Raw genomic sequence first — 13,173 nt, 5'->3', positions numbered from 1 at the left:
GCATGCTGTTCCATATGAAATATATTAATATCAGCAAACAGTGAATTGTAGGAAATGGGAGGAAAGGAAAGCATTCTGGCAGCAGTTACTAAGAAGGTGTGGGAAAACATAGACCCACTGAAGAATTCCCATAATCTGATTTCTTATGCTATAGGGCTTCAAAAGTTAAACTCAAAAGAAAAAAAATAGTGCATACACATCCTGTTATTTTATTCTTGTAAAAAGAAAGTGAAGTCAAAGCATCTTCTGTATGCTAGAAATAAAAGCTTCACATAAAAACTGAAAAATATAAAGCCATGCTTTATTCTTAACAAGTTTCTTTTTTTAAAAAGATGAATTACAATATCTAAATTAACAAGTTACATGCTGGTATTAGCCAATTTGATTTCATCAAGCAATATATAATATGTTACTTTTGTCATCTGTAATCTTCACAACAAGGCAGTGTTATTCACTGAATTTTATCCACCGGAAGAAGCAATATTATCCATTACTAGAAGCATCAAATATTTTTTATAAAAAAGATTTAGGAATGTAGTTAATATACATCACATGGGGCTTAGATATCAGCACCTTCAAAACCGTGGTACATGATGTGATTAAGATATTTGGGAGGCTGAACCAAATGATCAGAAAATAATATTTAGTGAAAGTAAGATCTACAATTTCACATCTGTTGTAAACCACTGTGCAAATTACAAGGATAGTGGAAGACTAATAGATACACATGCCTGAAACTTACAAATCAAACTTTTTATAATATATAAATATAACCTATAAAGGAAAGGCCAAAGCTCTGCTATTCTTAGTAGAGAGTAATAATTACACAATTATTTTATAGTACACAGATCTTGAAGCAGAGGAAGAGTATCTTTTTGAATCCTTTGTCCAACCTCACCCATCTAAAGATCTTTCCCTGTTTCCACACCTGAAAAAAAAATCACATGTAAGATACTTTTTTATTTTTCTTACTAGATGAAAGCTGTTCAGACAGGTGAGTTCTAGCAGAAAAACAGCAGGAAATAAAATCTTACTTCTGTGCTCTGGTATCTGAGTTCCAATTGCAGGTTCAGCAACTGAATTTTGTAAAATGAAGAAGGATGCAAAAGAGTCGCAAAAGGCAAGGTAAGCATGAAGAAAAGTGCTAGGAAGCATACAGGTGGGGGAGCTCAAGAAAAAAAGTAAGCTAAAATTCACCCATTTCAACTATTTGTGCAAACAAACAGTGGAAATGAAGGGACCCAGGCACAGCAGAAAATGCATTCTCCAGGACATTATACTCTGACAAAATGCTACACAAGTATAGGGAATGTTTACATTTTAAAAGTTCAGTTTAATTAATTATGTGCCATCAACTCATGGTTAATTCTTAGTGATCACATTCATTCATTCCTCATATTTATTTAGTCATCCTAATCCTAACCCTAACCTTCACAAAATGTGACTATGGAGGATGTACAAGAACAAATGATAAATTGGTAACAAAAAGTCAACAATTAAAAAATACTAATATAGGTAGTCCTCAACTTATGACCACAATTGAACCTAAGATTTATGTTGCGAAGTGAAACATTTGTTAAGTGAGTTTTGCTTCTGTTTACAATCTTTTTTGCTACAGCTGTTGTGAATCAATGCAGTTGTTAAGCTAGTAACATGGTTGTTAAGTGAATCTGGCTTCCCTGTTGACTTTGCTTGTCGGAAGGTCACAAAAGCTGATCACAGGAACCCGGGACACTGCAACTGTCATAAATATGAATCACATGACCAAGGGGATGCTGCAATGGTCTTAAGTGTGAAAAATGACTATAAGTCACATTTTTCAGTGCCGTTGTAACTTTGAACAGTCACTAAATGAAGTGTTGTAAGTCAAGACTACCTGTATTATGATTAAAAAGCAAGTAGAAAGCAACAGATATTAGTAACAGAGGGGCCACTTCAGGAACTCACCATTCCTTAGACCTAAAAGTCTTGATAACATAAACATGTTTTGAAGGATTTATGAAAACTTAACAGGGATGGATCTAACTTCATCTTGAGTGGGGGGAATGATGTTCCATAAGATGGACCCCATGGCAGAAAAGGCTGATACTTCCTTAACAGATGGGATCTGGAACATGCATCTTCTGTTGGACCTAATGGGATGAGTAGAAATAATTGGGGAAAAACAATCGCTCAGATAACCTAGCCCCATGCCATGGAGTCCTTTTTAAGTTAAAAACTACATTGAATTGGGCCCAGAAACAGACTGGTAATCAATGCAGCTCATGGAGCAGGTGTGTAAGGTGTGCTGTTCTAGGGACACACGTAATGGCCCACGTTGCCACATTCTGCCAGTTTGGTCTAGTGGTTAAGACACCAGGCTAGAAACTGGGAGAGTGTGAGTTCTAGTCCTGCCTTAGTCATGAAAGTAAGCCGGCTGACCTTGGGCCACTTCAGTCCTCTCTCTCAATCCAACTCAGCTCACAGGGTGGTGGTTGTGAGGAAAATAGGAGGAGGAAGGAGAGTTAGATATGTTCACCACCTTGAGTTGCTTATAAAAGAAAGAATAAAGGTGGGGTATAAATAAATAAGAAATAGATAAAAGTACAATGATTGTGTAAGTAAAATGATTGGAAAATGATTGATGATTGTTTACTGTTCAGAATCACACATTTGAGATGGGTGCCTAAACAAATTGAATAAATAAATATGACTTATTAACATAATTAGACCTTGGATGAATAAATGAATATATATATGAATAAATAAATAAATAGTATATATGTGAATAAATAAATGAACAAACGAACAGAGGAGCAGCAAAGGTTTCACTACTAAGCTAAAACACATCCTCATCTTGTTTTGAAAAGAAACACCTCTTTATTGCTTTGCTCTGGCCCAGGAGCTAAAATGCAAAGAGAAATGAAAATGGATCTTGGAATTTTGGCAAGAGAGGACTTGTTTGGAAATTTCACACTGGGAAAGCTCATTTTGGGATCATTTTCCTACAAGACAGGCTAGATTTCACACACAGGTTTCTCTACAAGTCAAGTGTATAGCTCCACCTAGAGGGCACATTCACTATATTTTAGCATAAGTATACCTATGGATGGAAGAAATAGAACTCCACCCACCTTTAAACATTATTTCCCCTTTAACAGGAAAGGGTAAGAAGTAATTTTGGAATCCTTGACAAGCAGAGAACAAGTGGTGAGGCTATTAATTATATACTCACATTTCAAAATCAAATCCTTATTACAATCTACAAAAGTTGAACACAGATAATGTCATTAGATTAAAATGAAACTGTTTGGTTGTTTATAGACGTCTGACTCATTCTTTTAAAATGTGTTTGCTGTAACACAATAACAGGAAACCACTTGCTGTTTCTGCCCCCTTTTGGAACATGAAGGATGAAACTCTGAATCAATGCATTTATAGCCTAGCCAGTTTGCTGTTAAACCTGTTGTCCAAGGAAGAAACCTATTTCTAGATCTAGAGGATGGGCAACTTCTGCGGAGATTAAGGACTGCAGTTCTGCCTTCTGATTTCTGAGGGGTCACAGAAGACTATTGGGGTGGCCAAGATGTGCTTTTATTTTGCAATTATTGTGGTGGATTTTATTTTGCATGCACTATGGTATAACAGAATAACAGAATTGGAAGGGACCTTGGAGATCTTCTAGTCCAACCTACTGCTCAAGCAGGAGACGTTAAACCACTTCAGACAAATGGATATCCAATCTCTTCTTAAAAGCTTCCAGTGTTGGAGCACCCACAACTTTGGAAGGCAAGTCGTTCCACTGTTTAATTGTTCTAACTGTCAGGAAATTTCTCCTTAGTTCCAGGTGGCTTCTCTCCTTGATTAGTTTCCATCCATTGTTTCTTGTCTTGCCTTCTGGTGCTTTGGAAAATAAGTTGATCCCCTCTTCCTTGTGGCAGCCCTTTAAGTATTGGAACACTGCTATCGTCTCAACCCTAGTCTTTCTTTCCTTCTTTGTTCTCCCCCATAGACACATATGAAAACTACCCAAATTTAGATCACCAAATTTTGGGTGCTTTGTTGTTGAATATCATAAGAGGTATGAAGGATCTTATAAATGGCCCCAGAGTCATTGGGAATTTGGGTGGACAAAATGAATGAATAAACAACCAAACCATCTACCTAACAGAGCACACAATAGTCACTTTTTCAGATTTGAAAAGTGGAATTGCACAATTGTTTGCTAGATGATGGTTACTCACTGACACCTTCTCTGTCTCACAGATGAAGCACTGAATATACAAAGTTCATTTATTATATTTTTCAACTGGGATCAATCAGTTCCAGGTGAATGGATAAGAATAAATATCAATGAGGTGATTTATGGATTTCTAAGCTGATTCACCAATTAAATTAAGTCATGTTGTTCTCTCTGGATCATGGTTAACTCACACTCACACTCTCACACACACAATTGATGGATTACCCCGCTCGCCTATATGTGGAACTTAACTGCCATTTGTTTTTCCTTCCATCAAAGAGCATTTGAAGGATTGGCAAAAAAAGTTGCTGTGAATTCCCATTTTGTCACTTGGGCTAGCAGTAAAAAATTGGAAGACCTCATCAATTGCAATCAGTTTGGGGGAAGAGGGGGAGGGAGTGAGAATTCCCCATACAGAATCTGAAGAAGAAGAAAAAATAAGAACAAAACATTACTTTTTACATTTGTTTCTGTCACTTGGACTAAAAGGGGAAACTTGGAGAACTCTTTGCAGCCTAGGGTTAGGCACAGGTTTCCAGTTGGTGTAGGGGGAAGAGATTAATTAATAGCCCCTTCTATGACGCCCTGTATACAACGACTGTTTTATCGTGCGGTACACAACAACAGATATTAAGAGGACCTATGGCTATGCTTTGGGCGACATTGGGAAAGCAAAGCATAATCATAAACATTTTTTAAAAGCCAGAGAAGAAAATGTAATAAAGAAGAATTAGAAGTCCCAGTATCCTAGGAGAAGAAGTCAGATAATTCAATATATAAGCCAATGGACAGCCTGAATCCTTCAAATCTATTTTTCTTTGTCTTTAGACTAATGAAAAAATCCACTTTGGGTTCTTTTTCCTCCCCCTCCCCCTTTTAAAACTTTTTAGAAATTGGAAGTTTCCCTATCATTGCAATCAGTTCTGGTGACTCTGCTACATCATATTCCCAGGTATCTAAACATGTACTTAGATCAATCATTCTACATGAAAACCAGAATTTGAGCAATCATAAGCATGCAGTAAATATGAGGACTGTGTTGACAATCCGTGGTTTTATCTACTTTCAAAACCAACATAATAAAATAATGGAAAAAAGGTCTGTTGTTTACTGCTGAGATCAGAACAGATAATTAGTTGATATTACCTCAGTTTCTCTGGTTAACAGTACACTCTGCAACCAAATTATTACTTTGTTATGATTTACTTTGTTTATTTGGGCCTGCAAGTCAGTGTTGACTCCTGGCAACTGCCTGGACATGTCCCTGCAGTTTTCCTGGCAAGATTTCAAAAATGGTCTGCCATTGCCTGCTTCCAAAACCTGAGAGAGAGAGAGGAACTGGCCTGAGGTCACCCAGCTGGTTTTATGCCTAAGGCAAGACTAGAACTCATGGTGACTTAACGGTCTTTCAAGCTGTCTACTAACTGTAGTTAGAATCATTGGGATGCTGCTTATATCCATAATGCAATGGATTTGTAATGGAGCTACAATGCTTTAATGGAGTGAATTAATAAGGTATTGAATGTTTATTCTTGCCTCTTTGAATTGCTACAACAAGAGTTGATATGGGTTTGCAGTTACAATTATACAACAAGGTCCCTTAATGCTTTTCTTCTTTCTGCTGCAATTTGTTTATGTCCAGCTGAGTGGAGAAACAGCATGCAGAGAGATAAAGAATCTATCTAGGGCCGTGATGATGAACCTATGGCGTGCATGCTCTCTCTGTGAGCATGTGTGCCATTGCCAACTGCTCTTCTGGTTTCCGGTGCACATGAAAAACGGCCTGAAAACAGCCTGAAAATGCCCCCAAAACAGCCTGAAAATAGCCCAGAAAATGGCCTGAAAATGGCTCAGAAAGCTGCCCGGAAAATAACCTGAAAACAGCCTGGGAAATGGCTTGAAAATAACCAAAACATGGCCTCAAAACAACCCAAGAACGGCCTGAAAATGCCCAAAAAATGCCAGGTTTGGCCACTTGGTGCCGAAAAGTTTAACCATCTAGGGTCATAGTAGTGTTGAGTTTTAAGTGCTCCCCGAAATAAAACAGATGGAAGGGGGCATACAGGTATTTTTTTCCATCAACACTTTTTCTTCTAAAACTTAACAAATATACTCCAAAGAAAGATGACTTTGAACAGTTGGGGGATGGGGGGGGGAGGAGATGGGTGGGAAGGATTCAAATCCTGTGCAGTGAATAACTTGTCAACTTGCAGCTATTCCAGATGAATATTAAACCTGGAGATTCTCCAGCCCACAATAAATATGTGCCTGTAATGCACTTGTATAATTCACTGCCTAAAAATAAGGTATCCGGCTTACAAAATCCATCTTATCCTTGGCCTTAAATACCAACCACTTTAAATCACAAACCCATTTCCACACGCAGAAAAATACAAGCACACACGAATACAAATTTCTCTTTCTCCTTCTATAAGCAAGAGGGAAACTGGTGTGAGGGGAGATGTGATAGTCCCTTTGGAGAAGGACTACATCAGGGCTGGGGGACGATGGGCCCTTTACAACTTGTGGACTTCAACTCCCAGAATTCCTGAGCCAGCCAGATTCTACAGTGAAGTAGACTTCAGCTGACTCCTGCAGAGGAATTCATCCAGGAGATTTCCTTTTTGTTGACAGGGTTTTTTAAAGATGTTTTAGCAAACCAATGTTCTGCAACAAAAATGATGGTGTTCCATCTGACAATGGATCATCATATTGGTAGACCTTGATTCCAACTAGACCTTGATCCCATGTCCCTGGGAGCCCAAATTAAACCAGTCCTGGTTTACTTGAAAAACAAAATGATGTGGTTATTAAATTGCATTTGTTTGTTTGTTTATTCAATTTCCATAGCAGCCCATCTCAGTCATTGACTCTGTCAGCCAATCTTAGTCAATGACTTACTATTCAAAAACTATATTACAATTAAAAATACTAAAAATGTTTTTAAAAAGTAAAAACACTAAAAGCATCCATATTAAAAATATGTTATCAACTGAGATACAGGCCAGGTGGCTAACAGGGCTGGAGACATTCTGATCTCCAGAGGGAGGATGTTCCATAGAGTAGGGGCCACTGAGGAAAAAACCCATCTTCTGGTCTCTACCAGCTGACACTCTTTGGCTGATGGGATCTGCAGCATACCCATTCTGTTCGACCTGGTTGGACAGATAGAGATTCTTGGAAAATGGTGGTCCCTCAAGTATTTCTTTGTTATTTCAAAGAGTTCTGACCTCTTCCAATTCTGTCCTGATTAAAAACTGGCCAGGGATTAACCTGCCTCATATATAATTTTAGAAGATGATGACCTGTGCAGTTGTGTGCAGCATGAAGATACATTATCTCGATCTCTTGTCCTTTGCTGCACTAATTCTGATAAATCCAACATTGGATTGTTCTATCCAGACTGGTCTGTTTTTACCATAATTGGGGCATTTTATTCAGGTAGGCATTATTGCTGTGTGGAACTGTTTCTCAGCATAATAGAGCGCATGTTTATTATTATTTTTTCTTCCATGTTAGTCCCTCCTGCCTTGATTGCTCAGGAAAGGAGAAGCATATTTTTCATTGCAAATTTTGGAAATATGAATGGCAATTCACTATATACAGGATAACTACAGCACTGAATTTCAATGCAATAGTAATTTTGTGGAAACAATTTTTCGTCTAGAAAATAAGAGCTCTTCTTAAGGTTCAGCTGATAGAGAGGGCCATTAATGAGAGGGAAATTCCACCTACTTGATACATCCTATGCTAAAGAATGAAAAAAAAAAAAAAAGCTTGTGTCCAAGAGACTATAAATAACTCGTGAATAAAAATGTAACTAAATCATACTGAGATGAGCCTATGATGCACTATTAATGACATCTCTTTTTCAAACAATGCAAGAACATCTGATTACAAAAATACTATTGCTATTTGGCAAGAAATTGCTACATTTTACTTTCTTCTCTGGGATTCAATTTAACTTTTGGGGTGGGCATATTAATGTGCAACTAAAATAGTAGCTTGTGCTTATAAAATTGTTTCTACACCTCCACCTCCTCCTACTGAACAGCTGCCTTCAATCATAAGTTTCATGAAATCACAAGAAAGCTATTGTGACTATTTGGGGCCAGGTGGAAGGAAGTTACAGATTTTACTTGTGTTACCCATCAGATTTTGCAGTAGAGCAAGACGACCAAATTAAATGTAAGCAGGCATCTCTGAAGTCATTTTTGTAGGCTATGATAGCATCATCCTCTGATATCCAATGCTTGTATAACCAGAACATTGGAGTGAATGCATAAGTTAAGGGGGATTGCAGAGGAAACTTGAGAGAGGAATAAACAACTAATAGAAGGAGAAAAGAAGACAAATGGCCAAGGAAGGTTGATATTCTTAAGTTAAAAAATCATCACAACAACAGTGATGGCTGGCTGGAATGCAACTTGAAGCATCCTACCCCAAAACTGAAGGTCACTAAGCTAGGAAAAAGAATTGTAATATCTGAATGATATATAGTAAATGATGCTATATGTTAAGAAGGGAACTTAACATGGGGAAATAGTGTTCAGATGCCTCCAAAAGGAGTAAAAGCATGATCCTTTACCAAGATTTCCTCTCTTATATTTGGTTAGAATACGCAATGTATTGTAATATAACTTAGCATGAGTTAATGTCAAAGTTTTATTCATTCATTCATTCATTCATTCAATTCATTCATTCATACATACATGGAGGGAGGGAGGGAGGGAGGGAGGGAGGGAGTCTGATATAGTGGTTAAGGCATCAGACTAGGAATAGAAGATCATGAGTTCCAGTCCTATCTTAGGCACAGAGCAAGGTCCAGCCAGTCACTCTGGCTCAGCCCTAGGAAGGAAGCAACAGCAAACTACTTTTGAAAAACTTTGCTGAGAAAACTGCTGGGACTTGTCCAGCAGTCTCCGAGAATTGGACACAATTGAACAGAATGCACACTTTGTACCTTTGTCATCTCTACTCCCTTACTTAACTGTGTGAGGACAGAATCATGACCTACAATTGTAGAGTTTTAACCCTTATTGTGATCATCAGATCAGTTCAGAATGACCCATATTTGCAATCTGCATAAGCAGAAGTCTCCTTTCCCTGCTTCAGTTGGAGTTTTTTTCATAATAAAGTACATAAGATCAGCGAGTTTGTCAAAGCGGTAATATCCCACCCATCCATTCCCTCATATCCTAAGATCACAATCTACACTCAATCACTACTCATATTAGGGAAATGAAAACACCAAATGCAGTTGCCAGGATAATGTCTGGCTCAGATTGAAGATTTATTAAAATTGTTTAAATTAAGGGACACTACAAACAAGATAAAGAGTTCAAGTACGATATAGGACTTGAGGCCATACTCTGTCATGAATTATTTCCTCCATAAGACTTCAGATTTGCACAAGGAAGGGAGAATGACATAAAAGAAGTCCTCACTGAAACTGGAGAATAATTATATTTAGGTCTGTCATCTGGAGAATCAATGCAAGGAAAGGGAAAATAAGAGCTCGGCTAAATAGTAACAACACCTAGAGTTATATACCACTTCATAATGCTTTACTGCCCTTTCTAAGCATTTTAAAGAGTGAGCATATTGCCCCCAACAATCTGGGTTCTCATTTTATGCAAGGATGGAAGGCTGAGTCAACCTTGAGCTGATGAAAATTTAACTGCTGGCAGTTAGCAGAATTAATCTGCAATACTGCATTTTAACCACTGTGCCACCATGGCTCTTACTTGAAATAAGGAAAGGGGTTGCTTCTGTTTAAGATGAGTAGCAAGCTCAAGCTTCTCTGTTGGCAATAACTGTTCAATACTCAGACTCCATGTGCCTTGGCTCATGTTATGAAACCTCATGATTTTGATTCTGGATCAGGACCAGCTGATGACCCATCTACAATGTTTGGACCCCTGTACTTCCCTTGACCACTCTTATACCTGCTGTTTTGGAGTTAGAACTCTCTCAAGACAATCTTGCTAGACTCTGAGAAACTTGCTTTCTCTAGGGCGTGTGCATTTGGGCACACATTTAGGTTTGCTGCTTGTTTATACACACAAACGTTGAAATAGCTCCCCTGATTTTATTCTAACCTTTCCTTTTTAGCTGGTTGCTCCCCAACTGCAGTGCTTTTTTTTTGGGGGGGGGGCTTTCTCTCTGGGCAGAAACCTCTTTTGATATGTAGTCACACAGAGAAAAAGATAGTCTAAAAAAAGCTGTTTTTCATATCCACTGAAATATGTCCTCCCCCTCCAAAATTTCCATTCCTAATTTAGGCTCAGCTATAACAGAAATAATATTTATAACATCAAAGAAGCTGAGAGAGAGAGAGAGAGAGAGGGAGGGAGGGAGAGAGGGAGGGAGAGAGGGAGGGACCGAGACCCACCGGATGTAGTGTTCGGTCTAACCAGATTTAATCACCATTTTAATACTATTAATTTCATGCATTAAATGATAGAAATTAACATGGTTGTACATGTTCTCTTAATTTCACATTTAATTCAATAAAATGTTGCTTGGGATATATCAGGTTTCCTATAGTTTTAATTTGAAAAATGAATGAGTCAGGCTTTATATTCTCTCAAGACGAATGCTTTGACAAGCCCCAACCTTTATCAATAGTCAATGTACATTTCAATGTGCTTGGGCAATTTTTACAATTGACTATGAACTCTTGTTGCAATCTTCTTCCATTTCTTTGAATTCCCAGCAAAGACATTTCCAGCATAAAATTATACTTATCGAGGCTTTTTATTAGATTTCCATTTTTACTGATGGGTATAAACTGTTTTAAACTTCTGGCTCTGCAAGAAAACTGCTATACATCTAGCTTTGACAGACCTCTATGAGGATCATCTATTAGCGTGGTAAAGGTGTTTTCATTGAGATGGAGGAAAAAGAAGCATGCATACAAAAAAGTTCAAAGTCAAATACCTTGACGTATATACTACCTTCAAGGTATATTTATTAATGTCAATAGAACACTCTTGGTTTTTTTTCATTACAACTTGCATTACAATACTGCTGCCCTTTTTAAAACATTTAAACATTTATGATAACTTTGCAGAAGGCCAGTTTTAAAAGTACTAAATAACTTCCAATGACTATAGAACAATTCCCAAAGTTCTTAGTCTTGAATATTATACAATATTAGAAATTCTCTAGGGTGAGGGGAAAAAATAATTACATTTATCATTTTTTACTGCTGAGTCTAGATTCATAATTAGATTTTTCAGACTATCACAGAGCCCTCTATCTCTCTTTTAGATAAACACTATGAAGAACATACTATAGTTCAAAGACAAGGACTATGGCTCAGTTTCATCTGCCCAATGGGTCTCATACAACATCCTTCCCATAGGCTCAGCTTCTTCACTCACTTGGGGCATCAGGAGCTACCACAGCTGGTGCTGTTCTTGAAATACCAGCAGGAACCTTTCAAATAGAAAAAGGCTAGGCATAGTTCAAGCCACATGACATTTATCACCTCTCTGCTTTCTTTATCCTGCAAAACCTGACTGCAATCAGAGTAGAGAGGTATCTGGTGGATTCAACCACACTTGTCCTTTTCCCCTTCAAATGCATTGTACTGTGGCAAATATAGACAGAACAAAACAACACTGTTCTCTACTGCTTGCAGAACAGAGGAAATCTATAAAATCAAGAGGAAGGTGTTCCTCCCTAAAGGCCTATCGCCTGAGATCATCTATTCCATGGACAAGACAAGATGCCACACCTGAGTTGCAGAGACAATTCACTTCTCTACCCCGGCTATATTTGCCCTGTACCATTCAGTGCATTAAAAATGTACTACCTTCTTTAACATGCAGGCTTTGTATGCAAGCTTGTACTTATTTGAAGGTAATTGAAGCTACAAAAGAAGAAACCCCACATATTTTAAGAAGATACCATCTGGGACCTTGATGTGGCTGCAGTAAATTCCAATTTAGTGTATCATACTTTCTTTGAAAAGAATTCTATGAGAGGCTTGTCTGGACAGGCCTGACTTGTGCCAGAGATGGCAACTCCATCCACCAAACCAAATTCATTGATTGTGACTACTGAAAGGACTTTAATGAATGAGTTTCTCATCCATCTTAAAACACCTCCCTTTTTAACCTTCAATTGGGCAAAACAGGGTATCTATCATAAGGGACCATTTTTTTTTGAATCAGCACGTCTGAATCTAATTTTCAGAATGTGTCTAAAATCCAGGACCCATGACTCCCATGGGATTGAAATTTGGAAAAGTTGAGGCAGTTTCAGTACTTCTGTGCTGCTGTGCAGCCACACTGCTGTAGTCAGATGCTGTCGTGCAACCATCATTTCCAATGATGCCAGCTTTTTAAAAGGAATCTCAATGGGGAAGCCAGCGGGAAGTTCATTCCCATTGCCACTGATTTTTTGCCCACCCATGGTTGTTCTGTTTCTTTGTTCAGGTAAGGAAATATCTCTGAAATAATGACCCAACTAGACACAGGACATTTAATGCTACTTGAATAACCCAGTGAGAGAGCAGTAAATGGATGGCCATGGCAACATATTGAAAACACTAAAGAAGGGGATTATTTCTAGATGGGGCATTCCTGTAGATTGAATGCTTTTCATCTTTTGGAATAAGTGCACAGCTATAAATCTTCTCTACTCTCCAATGAAAGAAGGCATTAACGTATCCCAATAGCTCACACTGTTATCTATTAATGAACCAAGGATGATGGAGACAGAAGTAATGTGTAGGCCATTAAAGCAGAGCGTGTGTGTGTGTGTGTGTGTGTGTGTGTGTGTGTGTGTGTGTGTGTGTGTAACAAATGGATGCATTCAAGGCCAATATTGGAAGAATTCAATCTTAATAAATAAGAGAAAGAGGCATTTATAGAGTACTGCATCTGGTTAGGGGATCTGCATATTGTTGTTGTTGCTAGGGTAACAAGCTAAATGTCATA

This window comes from Natrix helvetica (genome assembly GCF_964273705.1).
Source record: "Natrix helvetica genome assembly, chromosome: 2".
Taxonomy (NCBI): domain Eukaryota; kingdom Metazoa; phylum Chordata; class Lepidosauria; order Squamata; family Natricidae; genus Natrix; species Natrix helvetica.
This window is presented reverse-complemented; position numbering follows the sequence as displayed.